Raw genomic sequence first — 21,243 nt, forward strand, 5'->3', positions numbered from 1 at the left:
AAGGTTTATTTACTTCGAAATCGCGTTACCTCTCAAAATTTGCAGTTTGGTATCCTCAGTTGGGGGAAAATATAAAAAATTCTTAAGTTGACTTCTTTAGTTCACGCATGAGGCTGAAAATTTGAAAAAAATATGTTAAAAATTGAATTTTTCAGAAAATAAGAAAATTATTATTATTATTATCATATTTTATTTTTATTTATTTTTTTGCATTATTTAAATAAACTGTCAGTATACAGCGTAGTTTGTAGCTAAATTGAAATTTTATAGCTTTTCCATAATATCTTTTTACGTATACGCCTTAGATTTGGTTTCAAATTTCAGATTTTAGCCCAATTTAAAGCGTATATGCAAACGAAAGATCTTATGTAAAAGCTGTCAAACATTTTTTACGTTCAAATTACGCTATATACTGACAATTTATGGCTGATGTCTTACAAAAATATTCAAAAACTAATTTTATTAGTTTTTGAAAAATTCAATTTTTAGAATATTTTTTCAAATTTTCAACCACATGCGCAAACTGAAGATGTGAATTTCGATTTTTTTTAATTTGGCCCCAATTGAGGAAAATAAACTACAACTTTGGAGAGGTAATGCGATTCAAAAATAATAAAAATCAATTTTTCGAACCACCCTAATCCCCACTGCTATAATTAAATGAATATTCTTAAATTTTTATTCCAAATACTTACTATAGTCATTAATGCCATAGATTTCTGTTTAATAAAGAAAACTAAAACATCCTTACGCTCCTATAGCATTAAATATAGATGAGATAAGTTTCCTAAATCTGGTTTTTATTATTTTACACATTATTTGAACAAAAGTAAAAAGCATAGTTAAGAGATTTCAGACATATTAAGAAGTGTTTTTCCTTGCATAAATATTTTTGTATGAGATTAGAATAGCGATGTGGAGAAGCGAAAAATAAGAATAAAGTTTTCTCCCTGTGCAATTGTTGAGTTGCAAAGAGGTGCATTTGTTTCAGGAATGAAAACCTCGGGGTGATTCAAAGAATGTGAGGTCTAAGATAATTAACATCTTGGTTTGTTCTGCCTCAAATAGAGCTACGCAAAAGAATTGATAATTAGCTGAGCAAAGTTTCGAATCGCCTGAGAGGTTTTATTGATTGTAAATAGTTTGCTCTAAGAGTTTAGTGGATAGGTGTGTTGTTTTACTAAAGACGTAAAGCACACCTAGTTTTTACGATAGGAGTTTTTTCAGAAATATATAAATAAGGATATGTAAATGAAATAAAAAATAAAAAAAAGGAATTTGGAATTAGTTATTTAATTATTTTATTTTTTATTGTGAGTTAATTAAGCGTCCATATCATATTTTAATAGATTTGAGTCTTGATGAAAAAATTATAGTTTGAGTATTTCAGTTAAATCATGCAAAGAGAAAGTTAACCTAATAATTTACAAAAAAAAAAAAAGACAGCGAAGGACGGTGTAGTGGGTAAAACCCATTCCAAAACAGGAATTTTTCTTTTCTTAAGTCTTTCAAAATGTATCGCAAATGAAATTCCTGTTTCTGAAACTTGATGACAAGTATGCAAACTTTAAAATACCTCGTATTGCCTACATATACATCGAATTGAGCACAAAGAAAAGCAAATCATTAAAGAAAGGGCGCGATATTCTCCTTGCTGTTGTTTTGTTTCCGTTTCCGGTTTTGCAGAATTCGTGCCTGATGTTGCGGGTAGTTCCAGCCTGCTAGACTCGACTACAAGTTTACTTGACGATGTAGAAATAAGCTGAGACCAAGCGAAGGAAGTAGTTCCTAGCGCCTTGTCCGATATTTGGGTGAAATTACGCTCTTCACATTAGACATCGGATTAGTTAGTTATATCCACGCATAGGTAATTTTTTTTTTTGTCATAATTTCTGTCAATCGTTAAATATTTTCAATTTTACTAGCGAAGTGGTAAATTCATTCGCGGAACATTTCATCGATTTGAATCAAAAGCACCAGCCAATAGCAGCTCATAGATAGGTGGTCTCCTTTTATTCGCGAAGTAGGTAGGGTAGGCGCAGGTAACTAGTGACGTTTTATCTGTTAACTTGGTTTTTCTTCCGCGCATCGTGACGCCGTTGTCAACTTAAATTGCAAGCAAGTATAGCAAATACATAGTTAAAATGTGATCTGGAATGGGACAAAGAGAGATAGCTACAACTCACTATTCTTGTTGTGTCTTGTCTTGTCTAGAATGTTTATTTTTAGAAGTAAGAAAGCTTAATTTCCATGGGAGCTCACCTTATGGTCTTCTTTTCACTGTAAGAGAATTCCGAAACGTCACAAATTATTCCCGGCAACTTTCTGGAATTTCACGGGCTTTAAGCAGATTCCTGTGAGAATCAATTATGTTAGCAACAAAATTTCTTATATCGATTCAAAGTGTTTGAATGCAGATTTTTTCGGGGGCTACCAGTGTGAAAATATTTTGAATTCAAAATTCATTAATGAGATCTGTTCCGTCATATAACTATCAATGTAAGTAAAAACGGAACTGTCTTTTCTAACATCAATTACCATAGCTCTCCTGAGGTTTGTAGAAATTTAGAAGAAATTTCTTCTAATGCACAAAATTCAAATCTTTTGAATGACCTAAAACTTAAAAATGTGAATGAAATCATTTTCTTTCATTTATTTAAATTCATGGGAGCATGTTTAGGCCTTTCATTGGAATGATATTTGTGTGGATTTACATTATTTACGAGTTTGCGCATTTACCGTTATAACTATTTTTGTTATCAATTTTTACATAAATAAAAGTGGGAATTACTAAAAAGGAACAACATTTTAACTCTTTAACCTCCTCCCCTCCCCTCCTACTTAACACCATGAGACAGATCGTCACCTCAGTGCAACAGTAGGATATCTTACTGTTATTCCTGAGATTAGATGTCTTACTGTTGCTCTGAGGCGACGATATATGTTCCTTAAGTTCAAAACTTGCTTTGCAAACTACGAACTGCACCAATAACTCATAAATTATATTTTTACCATATTATTTGAGACATCATAGTCTTAATATTAGCATAGCAATAATATTAGTAATAGCAACAATAAGTTTTTGTTTCAAAATATGTTGTTCTTTTTTTCTTCTAACCATTTGCAAGTGTAGATTCTCCACCGCAAAGCTTATGATACGCAAAGGGATTGAAATATTAATTCACATTAAAATTACACAAATATAAATATCAGAAATACATCTCAATATTTCATTTGTAATAACATTTTGTATTAAACTTAAAAACACTTAATTTCAAAACAAGAAATTAAGCTCCAGCACATCATTTCTCACTAGAGAGAATAAAAATTAACATTTTACTAACTAGAAAATATATCTTCCCTCGTGATGTTTGACTTAACAAAAGAACTACACATTAACCGAAGAAAATTTCGCCATTTGTCTCCTGGAAGAAATAGGGCACTACAGGTAATGATTTGAAGAAGAAATACATCCAATGTTAAATTCCCATAAGAGACTTGGTAAGTGGAAATAATTAAAATGATATGGTAGTATGTCTTCCACTGGGAAAGCACAAAACATTTGATAATGGAAATTCTCTCTCAGTATAATGAACATTAATTTACAAAATAAGCTTTAAATTTGTATCTAATTGGCAACACTCAAAGTGATATAAACTCAAGAACGTAAGTTTAATCTTCTATAAAAGAACAAGCTTTTCATAAGAAATTGCATCTATATTGTTATATTCTGCGACATAAATGTAACGAATATTATTTTTATTAATACGCAGCACCAGTTTTCAGAACATCTTTTAAGTTTTATAAAAATAAGAAATGATAAAATATGTTTGAATTAACAATGTTCTATGTTTTCGCATGAAACAAAATTTTTCGATTTCCCATTGCAGAGAATGCTGACTTTTTCCACCTGCCCATAAGGGTACATTAGTGTTATTATTTCTCAACAATTTCAAGGCAAAACAATATTTCTCCCTTAATTTTTAACTGCACTAAAAATGTATATTATATTTTCAGCAAGGCTAAATATCATTCTGTAGTCGCATTCTGTTGTTCAAAATATAATGTATCTTAAATATTCTCATATTGCTAAATTTTAAAATATCAGTTTTGAGGATTAATTAGGCAAGAATTTCTAAAAAAGGAAAAACCAAAACCTGAAAAAGCTACATGTTAATAAGTATATGCATTTTTAGCAGAATTAGATTGAAAGCATTCGTGCTGTGAAATATTACTGAAATCAGGGCTGATAAATAACTGATTCAAAAAAATAAGTAAATAAATAAATTAAAATAAAGTGGGAGCATCAAAAGAGGCCATATGGAATAACAACATCAATCCCCTATGTTTCTACGTATCGTAAGAATGCAGAAACTCACTAGATCGTGGTTTTATCGTCATCAGAAAGTCTAACTGACGATAAAGCGTTTTCAGCAAGCAGTTTGTTATCAAAAGGCAAAAGTGTAACAGCACTTACTGCGAAATAGTCTTGTCAAAATTTCCTGATATTATTTGGCAGTACATTTTATTTATTCGGGGGTCACTGTAGTTGTTTACTACAATGTTGAGTTTAAAGACTCATTGCTAACTATAGGGGAGAGTGTTGTACCTTGAGACGTTTGGACCTTGGGACACTGCTAAATTCTAAGAATCTATTTTTAGCAGCCATTTTTTTGTAATCTGTAATAGTAACCTTCACCACTAAATGGTTCCATAGTAAAAATCAGCATGAAATGAGTAAAATTGACGCTTTTGTAAGAAAAATAAATTTCATGACTCAAAAGTAAATATTTTCTTCATTTTGATTCATTTTCTGCCTTTGTATTTGTAAATTTAATCAACTGAATTTTATTTTGTTATAAAAGAGAAGTACTTTAAGTAATTTGCTTATGCGAAAATAATGATAGTGCATCTAGATTGACCATTATTTTTGTTTTTCTTAAACTACGTGACAGCTAAATATTTTGTATTTTAGGACACGTTCCAAGGTACAACATATGCAAGATTCTTAATAATTAAGATATGTTTAGGAACATGGAACACTGTTCTAATCTTATGTAGTCTTTTAAACACATTTAATGTTAGATAATAATTCATAATTCATTATTCATAATTCATTTTTTCACATTCATGATTTAATTCACTACTATGAAAAAACCTTTTTTTTTTCTTTTTTTTTTTTCTGGTGCGAAATTGGTTCAAGTATATGGCTGTTTCCTGAATCATGAAGACTTTTCCGTAGTACAACAGGATGAGTTCCACGGTAGAATAGGATGTTGTACCTTGGGACAGCTTGGAACTTTTACTTTATGTGGCTGGCAACATTTTATTTTCAAACTGTCTGAATTTTTAAAAAAAATTATAATGCAAAGAAGTATGTTGGGGTATTTTCATGTGATTTTTAGATTTTAAATTTGATTCAAATAATTGACGTTAAAAATTAAAATATGAAAAGTGTCCCAAGATACAACACTCTCCCCTATCTTGATGAGTGCTCGTTGGTTCTGTTCAACATTATGTAAATGACAATGAAATAACCTACCTTTTCGCGGTAGTTATAGGAAAAGCCAGAAAAAAAGACAAATAATAAGCAAAAAAACCACAGAAATCAAACAACTAGTAAGTAACAAAAAATCCCAAAAAAATCCTTTTCATTCACAGCTGCTAGAAAATATGAAAATTTTATACAAAAGAACTTCAGTTAAAATAGCATTGCAACGAGTTGTGAAGCCTTATTACAAATCATTATTACACTTATTGCAAAAAAGTCTTGTCGAAACTACCTGACATTATTTTACGATGCATTTTATTTCTTCATCGATTGCTGTAGTTTACTATAAAGTTGACCTTAAGGACTCACTGCTAACTAAATTTTGATGAGTGTTCGTTAGCTTTTTCAACATTATGTAAATGACAATTAAGTAACCTTTTCGCCACAGTTAACACAACCCCCCCCCCCCCCAAAAAAAAAAGACAAAATAATAAGTAACAAAACAAAAAAAAAACACACAGAAATGAAACAAATAGTACGTAACAAAAAAATCCTGAAAAATATTCTTCATTCACAGCTGGTAGAAAATATGAAAAGTTTATGCAAAAGAACTTCAGTTAAAATAGAACTGCGACCAGTTGTGAGGCCTGACTTCACTAACGCTTTGTTTTGGGATCTTTTGATGTGCATAATTATACGAACTTTCTTTTGATAATCAGAGATCTAATCTTGGTAAAATGCATACAAAATTAGTTCAGAAATTGCTTTTTGTTTAAAAAAACCTTTGGGGTTTTTTTTTTATTTCTCTTAAATTTATGGTTAAAAAAATTGCATTTCATTTTGTGCTTCCTGAAAAGAAGAAAATATCTTTAAAAAGTGATGGGAGTAGAATAAGTTTGTTTATCATTTCCCTCCCATTAGTGGAATAAAAAACCAAAAGTTTTGTTTCAAAAGGAGAAAAAATCGGATCTTGAAAACGATAAACGAATTTATTTTCAGCAAATTTAAGAATGGTTTATTTCGAAAGCAACTTGCTTAAGATAAAATTTAAATTAGTGATTGGAGCACTTAAATTGTAAAATGTACATAAATACACATTGTAATCTCAAAATAACCGAACTGTTTAAAGATAAATTACAACAAGCTGCGACGTCATCGAGAAAAGCTCTTTTTAATGCAGTTTTAAGCTCCGGGAGCAGAAAATAGATTTGCATTCTCGATCACCTCCGTATTCACCTGATCTACCACCGCGTGACTATATTCTGCTTCATGGTTATGTGAACAACTTCTGTGGTAAGTACGGGAGACTCTTACCCTGGGATGTAATATAATGTAATGCATGACCAGCATTTCCCATATCGGTTCAGTACTTGATAGAAAAGAGCTTTTAGTGACTTCAAAACCTAAGTAATTGTTGTTATAAAGACAATGTAATGCGAAAAAGACAGCTTTTTTTTTTTTTTTTTTTGCATTTGGCATTTTTGGATAAAAAGTAATGAGACTTAGGTTATTTTCTAATTAAATCATCATTTAACGTGAAGATTTATTCAGATACTAGTGGTATCCGCACGGCTTTGCCCGTAATAGAAAAATGAAAAGGTCTTTTGGTTCGCCTGTATATTTACAAATAATGTATGGTGAATTTTCTCGCCAATAGGCTTGTACCAATGTTACGGTTCCACGTTATGATAATTTCGTAATTTACTCGTCCATCTTATGATAATTTTGTTCTTAAAATTGGAATAGAAAAAGAACCACATCGAATTTTCGAAAAATCGCTTCGAGGTGCACACCCCATGCTACAAACAGAACACAAAAATTTCACTTCAGTACAATAATGAACATTTTAAAGTAATGTAAATTTTCTAGAAAAAGAAACATAAGAGTTTTTACAATCGGTGCTTTCAGAAAATTAAAGTTGACAGTAAAATTTCACGTACATTTGAATGCATTACTGCTCCATTAGCTTGGAATACTTTTAATTTACATAAAACACTGAATTTAATGTTGTTTGAAGGTTCATGGTTTGAAAAAAAATCTGCTTAGATGGCGCGCGATTGCCCAACTTACTCTATATTTTTTATCTCTTTTAAGATCCAAATATTTGTTTTAATTTTTCCATGTACATCAACTTGTAAATAAGCAAGTTAGAATAATAATGGTCTCTTTTGCGGTTAGCTTCTATTTGGACGGTGTTATTCAAAAATAGGTAAACCTACCAAGCACCTAGTACTTTTGAGTAAATTTAGTTCGAAATTGAATACCTTCTTTGAAATCAGAAACACACGTAAAGAACAAATCCAACATATGAGAGCGATTTTCAACGTGAATGTTAATATTTCATATGATATGTGGGCATAAAATGAGGGTTTATTCGTTTTTGAATATCGTCGTTTAATAATTGCAGAACCAAGCTAAAACACTACTACACATTTTATTGAAATGTTATTAAACTTAAATGTTATACACTTAAGTGACATTAAAACATCGAATAAATCTCAATAATAGTAAGAAATAGTACCGCTGTTACACATCATACGATGCTGGTGGGCATAGATGTAGAATTTCAAACATTACCAAAAAGTTATATAGAAAATTTGTATTATCTATTACTATTAAAAACTATGCGCTTCTGTCTGTGTGTCTGTAACGCTTTCCTTCGGACTGTGAATATCTACCAGGTCAAAAATTGTATTCTTTGAATAAAGTACATCCAAAAGAAGCCATTCCGCTCTGTCATTTCCTCTGCGCACCTTAAGGGGCCCGACATCCAAGGTTTCCCGTGAACATCGAAGGGTAAAAACATGCAGGTGGCATTTTACCACCGCTGGTAGGAAGACCTTAAGGAGCCAGTTCATCTTCATCCTTGGACATGAGTACATCTTCACCCTGGATGTCTTCAGTACATCTTCACCCTTGGGTGTCCTGAGTACATCTTCACCCCTTGGTGTCGTGAGTACATCTTCGCCCCTGGGTGTCTTGAGTACATCTTCACCCCTAGATGTCCTAAAATGCTTCACCTAATCCAAAAGCTCCTCAAAGTTTGGGGGCAAAGTTGCGTTGCGTACTCTCTGAAATTGCGCTACATTAAAAAGAGATTGACGGAATTAGTCGGAATGTTTAAGCCAAGTTTTACGAAGCCTTCAGTTTTTTTTTATTATATGAGCAGCTAAGCGGTGAATGTGCTCTCAATTAAAAACCCATTATTAATTGCTGCATGCCAATTTAATTAAGAAATGAGTCGACCTCTGATTTTACCAGGCAAAAATTTATGAAGATGTTAAGTAAGTATTTAAGTTTGATTCATACATTCGGAAAATAACTAATAAATTTATATCTGTACTTAAAAATGTGTGCCTTGATGTTTTTTGCGTATCAAAATCTTAATGACACTTTAGCTTCAGTACAATAACTTAAAATCAAATAAACTATGATAGTTTTTTCGTAAACTGCCACCACAAACGTGAAAATGATGGTAAGCTATTTGCTTCTGTTTTAATATTGCCTTTAAATCGACAAAGGAATTGCTAGATAAACGAAAATGTTTTGCATTAAGATAAATTTTATAGCAGAGGCAACAGCTGGATAAGTAATTTAACTGAAATCCGGATACAAGCAGAAAGGTTAAGAATAATAAGTTGTAATGTATGTTTACATGTGCGCAGCTTTTTTATTTAAAAAAAAGTGCGCGTTATGTTCTGTTACTTAAAATTTCGTAACGAAACAGCAGTAGAAATTGATTGTAAAATGCAATCAGTTAAGGACATTTAAGATTTTTCTTGTGCTATTTTTATTAAGCTATTTTGTATTTATCTTAAAACAGCATTAGTCCATTTTTTTTATCAAAGCAAACTTCAGCTGGATTTTTATGACTAAATCATGAAGGCTCAAATTCTAATACGTACTATGTATATATGTTTTTGTATTTCTTTTATTAATGAACGTTTTTAATGAAATATGTGCACATAATGTCTACTATACACTAGCTGTAAATGCATTATTTGTCTATACACGCTTCATATACAGCCCAATTGCTAGATATAATTAAAATTCAGCTGTAAAGAACTTTTTATTTTTTATTAAAATACTCCTTTACTATTCCATCATTTTTACAAATGTCGTGGAGTGTTTCACATAAATATGAAAAAAAATTTTGTGGGGCATGCAGAGAAAACGATAGAACTGGAAGAATACTTCTTTCTCTTACATTTGATTCAAATAAAAACGAACAATGTAGAAAAAAAATTCAATTTCTTTGGAACATTGCAAGAAAGCTGATGTCTCTCTTTTATGCTCCAGTGAAAGGAAAAAAAAAATCCTTTTAGAAAATGTCAAGTCTGATGCTCTTAAAAAGGTGGTTTCCTCTGGGAAAGTTATTGGTCCCATGTCATGTTGTGACACGCACGTGTGTCCTGACAAAAGAGGGGTTGGTCACTAAATGAGGGATATTGAATTCGCTTTTGATATAAGTAGCTGAGTATTATTATACTAACATTATGCACTTTAATACAGGGCAAAAACATCATTTTAATATGTTACAGAATTATTCTAAAACTGTAGGGGAGACTGGGGATGGTTGGCTATAGGGGCAGGTAGACTAAGCAACAATCACTCGTAACCATCGCGTGATTTTCATCAACTAATCACGAGCGTCGATGCTTCCCCGCGACCTTGTGCGAAGTGAGCTGCGGCAGTCGCAAGGCGTTCGTAAGTGAGATCACATGTTGTGTTTTTTGTATCGGTAAGTAATTTTTTTCGTTCGTACGTTTTTGTTATTGTGCCTATTAACCTGTTAGAAACAATGTTGTTCTTATGCCAAATTAAAATACAGTGATTCTATTATAATTAACACAGTATTGCTTGCATGCTATTGCCAGAGTTTGCATATAATGAGCAGGTAAAATTCAAAATGGCGTCAGGGGCTGGTTGACAAATTTTGTCCGGGGTAGGTAAACTAATGATGATCGTAGGTAGACTAAAATATTAACGATTTATTACAATAATTCAAGTTACAACTAATGTTGGAACAGAAAGTATACAAAGAATTAATCTTACTTACTGTTATTTTTAAGTTTTTTTTTTTTTAATCTTTAAAAAAAGAAATTAAAAATTGTTACATTTATCGAAGTTCTTTGTGAACAGAGAATGGATCTCAAATTTAAGTTTGTTTACATTAAGTAAAAAGTTTCAATCATTCAGTAAATTTTGGTGGTTTATTTTATACTAATCCTCTTTATTTACACTAATTACTGCCTTGGCCAACCTACCCCATGCCTATGGTCAACTTACACCGGACATGGGGTAGGTTGACCAAGCGTCAGGGGCTTATAAAATCGGATAAATAAGTATTACAGTGATGAATATATAGTTCATATTATAGTGTTTTAGGTACCTGAATATTTCTTCTATCTGTAACAATTCTTGTTTTTGTCATATTAAGTTAAACATCAGAGATGCACGAGCTTAAGTCTTAAGTTAGTCAACCATCCCCGGTCTCCCCTACTTCACATTTTAGGTCCCCCGTACCTACCCTTAGATCATTGAGACATAGATACGGCAAGTGGGAGTGGTTGTTAAAGCAGGAATCTTCGCGCGGGGGACCACGTGACTGCGACTTTCTACGGAAGACGTTTCGCCAGAGCCAGAACTATGCTAATTCTCGTAGGGATTTGAAAAGTCGTTGATTTTAATTGTTTGCCTTCTGCCTGAAATGTTTTGGCACATTTTTTTTTCTATCACATGCAAGCTCATAGGATACTAATTCATGGATAAGTGTTCTTTTTTTTTTTCAATTTCAACAGTAAGTTGTTGAGTTATGCCGATTTAAAAATGGCTCTAAAAGTTGCGCTCATTGACAAATAGAATTAGTGTTTCACGCCAAAATCGAAGGACTTAACCACGTGGTACACGGCAGCGAAATTATTTGGTGTTTTCCCCCGGATATAAGACTTGTCGCTCTTACTCGTGCTTCAGCGCATAAAATAGCAAATGAATGGGATGGCTCGTCCATCTCGCAATAGTCAAAGTACCTACGACTATACGTGATTTAACCGGTCAGATTGGACCCTGGAGACAATTCTGTTTTTCTTTTTCTTCTTTGAGCCATACCAGGAGCCCAGCACCCCCTGATCCTGAATCCCAAGAGGTATTGATTCATTTGGAGAGCTTTGAGACCACGAACATATTTAGCGTGCCCCTATTACCAGTAACGAACACGGAGGATCTTCGACCACCTAGCAGCAAACCCGGAACCATCACGCTACAAATTTTAATAAAAGCATTTTTCAACACTGACCGTTATAAAAATGAATCTCTAATTGAAGGCTAACCTACATTTTAGCATGAAATTTATTCAAAACAGTAATAATTCACGTTCTAACTACCTTGGAACATTGAAACACGTTTTATCTAATGCAAAAAAAGCCTAAAATGTCCATGAATATTTTATTTTAATTTTTGCGAGCATTTTTTCACCCTCATATTATAGAGAAACGCCATTTTCGTATCCTAAAAATTCGAACGGTTCGGTTCATTTTTGGCGTTTGAAAAAACCCCTACGTGCCTTCTCGGGTGCCCAAGTACCACCCTTCCGAATTTGGTCAAGAACCGATGCAAAATGGGAATTTGTATACTGATCACACATACATATATACGCATATATACTCGTCATTATTTATATTGACCGGCTGCGTCGCCCGGCTTTGCACGGTCTACCTTGAAAATAAAAGTTATATCAAGTGACACGTGCTCAACTATCAGGCTAAAACTAAAAATAAAATCTGTAAAATTTCCCTACAGATTGGGGAAAAATAACAAAAAAAAAGGAAAAAATATAAATCCCCCGATTACAGGAAAAGCCTGAAAACAAAGAGAAGAATTTTATTTTTTCATGTTCGAGAATAAAATGGCAACAGATCTTTCGTCTCAATGATTTTCTTCACGCTGCAAATGTTAATAAAAGCATTATTCAACAATGACCGCAATCAACATTGACGTTCTACTTGAAGGCTTATCAACATTTTATTATAAACAGTTATAATTCCCGTTTTAATTACCTTGAAGCATTGAAACAAATTTTATCTGATGCCGAAAAATTAGTGGTTTCCATGGATATTCTATTCAATTTTTTTCAAGCATTTTTTCGCCCTCAGATTAGAAAAATGCCTAATTTTCGGGTCCAAAAATTAATATTCGTTCATTACTTTTTCGGTGTTCGAAAACCCCTCTACGTTCCTTTTAGGGTGCCCAAGTACTTTCCTGCAAAATTTGGTCGAGATCCAACATAAACTGTGGAATTGTATAGAAACCATACATACACACACAGGTAAATGTATACACACACATATAATCTTTACTTATACAGATTATCCATTACGGTCCTTTTAATAGTAATTACTTCTATAGTAAATCAAAAAATTGTATATGTTGGAAAATCGTTGACGTGTTTAGAATATATTTGTATGCTCCATAAAGCATTAAAAATATTGTTTTTTACGCTCATATAAGTACGCCCATGAAATTCGTAACTAAAAGAAAGAAAGGATACCTGGCACATAAATGTTTAGCTCAATGGCAGTAATATGCTTACTTAACTGATAATATGATTTAAAAAGCATTGCTTTTTAACAAGTAAATGCCCACTTTTTCAAAAGAAAGGAAGTAAACAAAACAGGCTGCAGATATTTCTTACTTTTAGTTACTTAAAAACAAAACATGCCGAATCTAAATGTGTTAAAGAAATCAAAAACTTCGATACGTTGTTGCTCGGGTAACAATTATTATTTGGCAGCATATCCGCAAAATATCCCTGTGCGCTCGAATGTGTCACGTTCTATTTTTATCTCTCTTTGTGATCAGTGACAGTTCAGGCACTGTTCTTTGTTACTTCAGTGTTATTTACCACCAATCTTCCTCTGCACGTTGTCTGGTTTAAATACAGGCTAATTGTCTGTACTGGCAGTCTGTCTTTCACTCACGGTATTTAATATATTGCAAGCTGCCAATAGTATTTCAAAATACTTTCGAAATTTTACTATAAAAATAATGTTAAATAATCCTAAGATCTTAGTTTCTCCTCAGTATTCTTCATTAATTTATTTTTTTACTGTTTTTTGTATGTTTAGTGAACGATGTAGGTATTTTATTTTCGTCCTTTTAAGAACAATTTTACTGGAGTTTTTAACAGTTTCGTTCGGTCAAAATGCATTAATTTCAATAATACGTTACAATGGCCGATACCGTTACATAATACTGGGTTGAGCATCTGTTACGTATTTCTGTCAGTTGAAATGAATGTAAGATTTAGATAGAAAAGTATCTAATTAGAGGAAAATAATGAAATTATTTTATTTACTTAAGGAAGCGACAAAATAATGTATTTATCAAAACTTCGTGTTAAGGAAAGCAAAACCTTAAAAATAATTATTATTGCATGAGTTATGAGACTTTTCCAAACCTTTTTTTTATAATAACAGTAATCCCATGAACGAAAATTTATGATTCAGACAATCCAAAAAAAAAAAAAAAAAAAGTTAAGTTTGTTTTCCCGATCCCGTAAAGAGGGCACTGAGAGAAAAAAGAATTAAAAAGGTTTTACATTCAGCACGATCACCAAGAAAGAGTAGACGAATTTTGTCTAGTTCTTTAGAGTCTGATTTAGCAAGAATTTGGAGTTTTAAAAGTATTATACAAAACTGTAAGCTTAAAAAAAAATCAAGAAAAATTTTGGCTATGTTTGAGTTTCAAAATGAGGTACATACCTATATTTAGACTTGAAAATCTGTACCAAAAGTGCAATGCACGCCAAGTTTAAAAAAAAAAAAGAAAAAGAGGGATATTATTGTTAAAATGTGTTTACTAAAACAATAAACAAATCTCAGAATATAGGCGTCCCCAAACATAAGTGAAAAAGTGTTTTTATCACTGCCTTAAATCAAAAGTATAAGCAATATTAAATTTTTGTCAATTTAGCTAGAGAATGAAAAATTAAGGAAGAAAATGTGGTCTTAGTTATTTAAGGTAAAACTATGATGTCAAAAAACTTTTAAACATCTTGATGCTGCAAGTTGGTGCATTAGTGCACTCACCTATTTATTCTATATTAACTTAACTGTACGCGTACTGTGTTGTTTGTAGGAAGAAAAGTTTATAAATGAGCCATTTTCGCTTCTTTTTTTCTCGTTGTCCGTGGTTACGTATACTGTATTGGGTATAGCTATTGGTTATCGACAGAGCATCCGTTGAAACACGTGTATAAAAAAAACTCATTTCGAGCATTAATTAGCGTCTCTTTGTTTATAATTTGTTTTCTTCCTTAAAATATACAATTTTGTTGTGTATATCCCTGAAACGTCTTGGTCAGGACTCGATCCGGTGTCCGAAGCTTAGCGCTCTGCCGATTGAATATGGTTATTATCAGTCAAATTTCGCAGCGCAGAAATATTATTATGTGTACGAAAACAATAATTTAAATTCTTAAGAACTAAGAAGATGATGCACAGTGACACGTAGGGGATTGTGGCCCAAAGCGGGTAGGTTTTTGAAGAACGCTCGAAAGTTGAAGTTTTTGGATTTTCTTCGCAATAATTTTGGTTTTATTTCCTAGCAGGGTTCTTAAACTTCAAAATAAAAAGCGATTTTTGTATTATTTCAAACCCAATATTTATTTATTAAACTAATTTAATTTATTATATGTTTAAACTTAACAAACATTTGAAAAACCTGTTTAGCCCTACCAGGGAGCTCAAAACGGGTAAGCTTAACTAATTGTGATTGGGTGATATATATATATGAAACAGTTGTACTTATCCAATTTAAAGTCAGCACATTTGTTTATAAAACATAATGAAATAACTGATTAAATTAATAGACTAATTAGTTGCCATCCGAAAAAATAACTTTTTAAATTTATGATTATCCTATTGAAATAGAATATCTAAGTCAGCACACGAAAACATATGATTGAATCCTATACCCAATTAGCCCGACTCGCTTTTCCCGACGGCTCGTTTTTTATTTCAATAATCATAATCTTAAATTTAAAAAAGAAACAAACGAAATGACTATCGTAGTTTGTAGAAGAATAGTGTCAGAATAACGTAATATTATTGACAATAAAAAAAAATAAGTTGGTCTTCGACTAGTCACAAGTTACAAAACTTCATTTTTTTTTAAAAATGCAAGTTATGATTTCTTATTTTTTTAAAGCCTGGTTGCGCCATGCCGCTTCACTGGTGTTTCGTTGGGACTGATTAAAACTCGGGGGTGTTCATGTAAACACGACATACGTATGCATCGCCGCTTACACACCATGGGGGCATACGAAGGCCTACCCGCTTTTGGCAACCTACCCGTGGGCCACTCTCCCTGTGTATTACTTTTATGTAGATAAATGAATGATAAACACAAACTATGCTATTTAAAAGTAATTTGTGAACAATAAAAATGTTTCCCTTTAAAACAAATGTTTTTCTTTTTTTTAGTATTCATTTTATTATTTAGTATCATTATGATTGCGTTCTGAATATTTCTTAAATTAAAGGAAAACTTTAAATTGCGAAATCTCACAAATTCCTCAAAACTATAAGTTTGATTACATTTGTGTCGTTGCTTTTCTTTAAAAGTTTCTTCAAATTAAATGTTAAAATAGTTTTAAAAATGTAGTTTTGTTCAAACTAACTCACATACTTTTTAAATCCTTTGTTGGTACATGATTTTCTTAATTTAGAATGTAAAGTCATCATTTTCATTTTTTTTCCTGTGGAAAAAAAAGAAAAAACTAAACTCTGTTTTTTTTTCTTTCAAAACTTGTTTGGCACCATGGTAAATACTTATTCATTTCTATATTTCAGGTTTCTAAATAAATATTTAGAAGAAGATAGTTCTTCTCATAACTGTCTGCAAAAACATTTTTTTTGCGTGTTAAATCTAATCAGTGTAACATTCAATGTGTATTTTTGTCCTAGTAATTACTAATAGTTAACAAAGAAATTTTTAAACAAAGTCATTCAACATCATCAAGTAATTTACACATTTATTCTTAAATTAGAAATAATAATAAGTAAACGATGTGTTATTTATTATTATTATTGTTGTTATTATTATAATTATAATTATCATTATCATTATTATTATTATTATTATTATTATTATTATTATTATTATTATTATTATTATTATTATTATTATTATTATTATTATTATTATTATTATTATTATTATTATTATTATTAAATGTTATTAGTACTTTTATTATTATTTTTTTAATTATTATAATTATTGTTATTTTTAGTTGTTTGTTGTTGTTGTTGTTTCCGTTGTTATTATTACTGGTATTCTATTCACGATCCCGATAGCGTTTTTAAAAATATTGATAGAGAAAAGATAGTATTATAGAATAAATATCTTAAACCTGGAGGGATAACTGTAAGCTCCAAAGTTCCCTTAAATGGAAAAGTTTTAATACCCTTGTTGTGGACTGTATCATGATATAAAAGCCAATTTCAGTTGGAACAACATAAATTACTACTAAAAGATTGAAAATAAAAATATCTCTGTTTTTGAAAACAATTAAAAACAACATTTTTTTTTTCTGTGTTGCAGGCGATAAAATAGATATAATTTCGCAAAACAATTGAGAATTAAGAGAACATACTGCTTTTCAAAATCGGCGTTTTTTAAAAGTATTTTGAAACAAAACAACAGGCAATAAATTAAAAGAAACCTATGAGGAAGAACATATTACTTCCTTTCTAAGAGTTTTTCTTGCCTGCTAACGGAGAAATTATATTTGTTCACGTAAGTCAAGTACCCAAAATATCTCATGCATTTTATGCCATTAGTCGAAGGAGAATAACATCTGGATAATGTGCAGGTCACCATCTATTTTTGTACTCACAACATTTACATAAGAGGCTGTTTTGGAATAAGTGTATATTTTATTTTATTTATTTATTACTGAAATTTAAACACAAATCTAAATTAAATGTGTGATGCCAAATAAACTATTCAATTATTTTTTGGTTAATTAGACGACGATTTATCCCTTTATTGTTGTTAAATTAACTGCCATCATTACATTGTTATTATGGCTGTTATTATTATTATTAATTATTAGTATTATAATTATTAATATTCCTTATTATTATTATTATTATTATTATTATTATTATTATTATTATTATTATTATTATTATTATTATTAATTATTAGTATTATAATTATTAATATTCCTTATCATCATTATTATTATTATTATTATTATTATTATTATTATTATTATTATTATTATTATTATTATTATTATTATTATTATTATTATTATTATTATTATTATTATTATCATTATTAGTATCATTATTAGTATTATTAATTATTATTATTATTATTATTATTATTATTATTATTATTATTATTATTATTATTATTATTATTATTATTATTATTATTATTATTATTATTATTATTATCATTATTAGTATCATTATTAGTATTATTAATTATTATTATTATTATTATTATTATTATTATTATTATTATTATTATTATTATTATTATTATTATTATTATTATTATTATTATTATTATTATTATTATTATTATTATTATTATTATTATTACCACAACTCGTATTACATTCAAGATCTTAATGATATTTTTAAAACTGATGGGTAGACAAAGACAACTAGGACAAGATTGTTACCACTTAACTTGCATTTTTCAATTTAATATAACATTGTTCCTTTAAAACGAAACCAATTAATGAAAAATAACTACAAAACATTAACTATTGTATAATATATGTGTATTATACAGGGTGTCCGAAAAATCTTTGACACAGTTAAAAATTGCATAGAAAACCAACAAATTGTTGTATGCATTTGCGGTTTGCACCATAATATTTCACAGGTTCAAGAGTTTTTACGACATCGGGAAAAAAAAATGAAAAGGGGAAAAAAAGAAGAAAAAAAAGGCATTTCGCAGCCAGGGTGTCAGTATATGCTATTTCAAAGTTACTTTTAAATCGTTTTTGTTGACATGGGAAAACGCAAAAAGGAATGAAAATTACTAAACGAAGAATTACAAGCATAGCATATATTGACACCCTGGCTGCAAAATGCTTTTTTTCTTCTTCTTTTTTTCCCCCTTTTCATTTTTTTTTTTTTCGATGTCATAAAAACTTTTGAACCTGTGAAGTATTATGGTGCAAACCGCAAATTCATACGACAATTTGTTGGTTTTCTATGGATTTTTTTAAATGTGTCAATGATTTTTCGGACACCCTGTACATACCCTAAGCATTTATAATATAAATTCAAGTTTCACTTGTAAAATTAAAATTGAACATGCAGGCAAACATTGGTGCAGTACAGCTTATGAAAAATATTTTCCTTCTCAACAGACGAATCTGTGAAAACATAGACTACTATTAAGATAACAAAAGGGAATAAATAACCTCATATTATGGTAAAGGTTGCTAATTAATATCCGCTCCAACACATGTCTTTCTTTGCTAAACCATTTTGAAAATTCAAAGCGATGTTTAAACGCATTTCATTAACATTGAATTTCTACCAGAACAACTAAAAAAAACAATACTGTATATCTTACAATCATTGTGAATGCAATATTCAAATACCAATGGGACTTATTGTTTAAGATAATTTGCTTTCCCGTTACTGCGGTGCGTGTGACTGAATCTAATTGTTATGCATCAACTGAGTCAACTTCATTTGTGTGATATTTAACTTAAGCTAACGTGTATAATTTAATTACAATAGATCTATTTCCCCGAACAAAGTTTTCCCATCGGGAATCTGATAGGTTTTTGTACGTCAACGTTTTATATAAATATGTTTATTAAAATAGACATATAAGTAGTAAGTGGATCTTACTCTACATTAATTTATACTAAAATATGCCAAATTGAAATAGTATCTTTATTTTTATTTATTCATTTATGTTTTTATAGCAGCATTTCAATGACAAAAGGAATAGAAATTCAGTTTTAATTAAAAAGGAAAAGTAAAATATATAGATTTAAAGACACTACTCTGTTTTATTGCACAATGGAACGATTAAAAAAAGGTGGATGTAAATTAATCGTTCTTGAAGAAATGTTACGTTTTTCTTATAATGTAATTTTACTTCGATTCAATTACGTTTTTAAATTTATCAAACATAATTGTAATAAACTCCTTCAAAAAATACAACTTGAAATATTTCCAAGATGTGTCAGCTTATTTATAAATGAATATAAAAGTAATGATATTTTTTAAATATTGCAGCATATTACAAATATTCAGTACATTAAAAATGCAAGAAGCAAAAATTTCAAGTGTAGCATCTAATGTAAAGACAAAAAATGTAGGCAAATGTAACACAAAAAATTGTTAAATGTCTTGGAATATTGAACAAAAAGTATAAGGTAGGTGAGCCACATGTAACTGAAGTTAAGCTTTGAAAAATTAAAACAATATCTGGTAAAGTGTAATGTTTCGATAACCCACGCTCTCGATCGACGTATGTTCATAGAAAAAGGTTATTTGTCAAAATGCTGTAAAACTCAAATACTTTTAAATTGGTTTCCGGAAATCAAATACTAACCTCTCATTAATCAACGCCATCAGTACGTGATTTTCTGCTGTTTTCCAAGTTTTCTCATGTTATCTAAAAACAAAAACTCTAAAAAAGTACATATATTATTCTGGTCCGCGAGATTCATCTTAATACGTGGTGCGGCCCACGGTTGAAAAAAGGCTGGGCACCAACTGAGAGACTTTTATAAAATACGAGTTAGGAGGAAAAACTTGTTTTACTATAATCTACAGTTGTAACAAGCAATACAAAGAAAACTTAACTATTTAGTTAACAACCAACCTTTTAAATGAGATCTCCAATTAAATAGATGCATTTCATATATATCCCACAACATAAGATTAAACTCTTTTGAAAAACGGAGATATCTTTTAGACAAGTACTCTACATAAGAGCCAATGTATTAGATACTGTTCCCCAACGCACCTGAATCTGTATTGTTTTATTCTTCTTCTTTATCCCATGCTTTCGCAGATATTGAGGAAAAAGAGGCGGGCATAGGAAAGTAAAATAAAAGGAACTGGAATGAAATTTTATCTATTTTATTGTCCTTTGTGTCGTTCAAGTATTCCAAGTTCAGGAATATAAGAACATAAGACTAAAATTTCTTTCTCTTGAATTCTTGATCATTTCAGCTGCGTCTTGGAGTAAGAAGTTGAAATAAAATGTATTTCCCTTTAGAAAAACATATTGAGTAATCTCTCCTTGACCATGTTTTATTATTTTCTGTTCTAGGGATAATAAAATATTTTGTAAAGTTAGCCATGGTTTTATATGATTTATGAATTCAATATGTTATAAAATATCAATACGAAGTTATATGCATATATATATGTATGTATTTATATATATATATATATATATATATATATATATATTCATTGTTTCACGCTCTTATTTGTTGTACTAGAGTCAATTTCTGGTATAAATAAACGTGCCACACACAGACACACACACAAAGTTGTTTCCAAAACATAAAATTAAGACGAAAACCTCCATTGTTTTTCAAAAAAAAAAGTGTTTTAAAAATTAATTTCCAAACTAGTTCCGTCATAATGCGGAAACGACGTGCAATACTACATCTGCTAAAAACATAAAAACATTTTATATTTTTTTAATAATAAACCGGGCTTGTTTGGCATTAAAAAAATTTTGAA

This window comes from Uloborus diversus, chromosome 5, assembly GCF_026930045.1.
Source record: "Uloborus diversus isolate 005 chromosome 5, Udiv.v.3.1, whole genome shotgun sequence".
NCBI classification, from domain to species: domain Eukaryota; kingdom Metazoa; phylum Arthropoda; class Arachnida; order Araneae; family Uloboridae; genus Uloborus; species Uloborus diversus.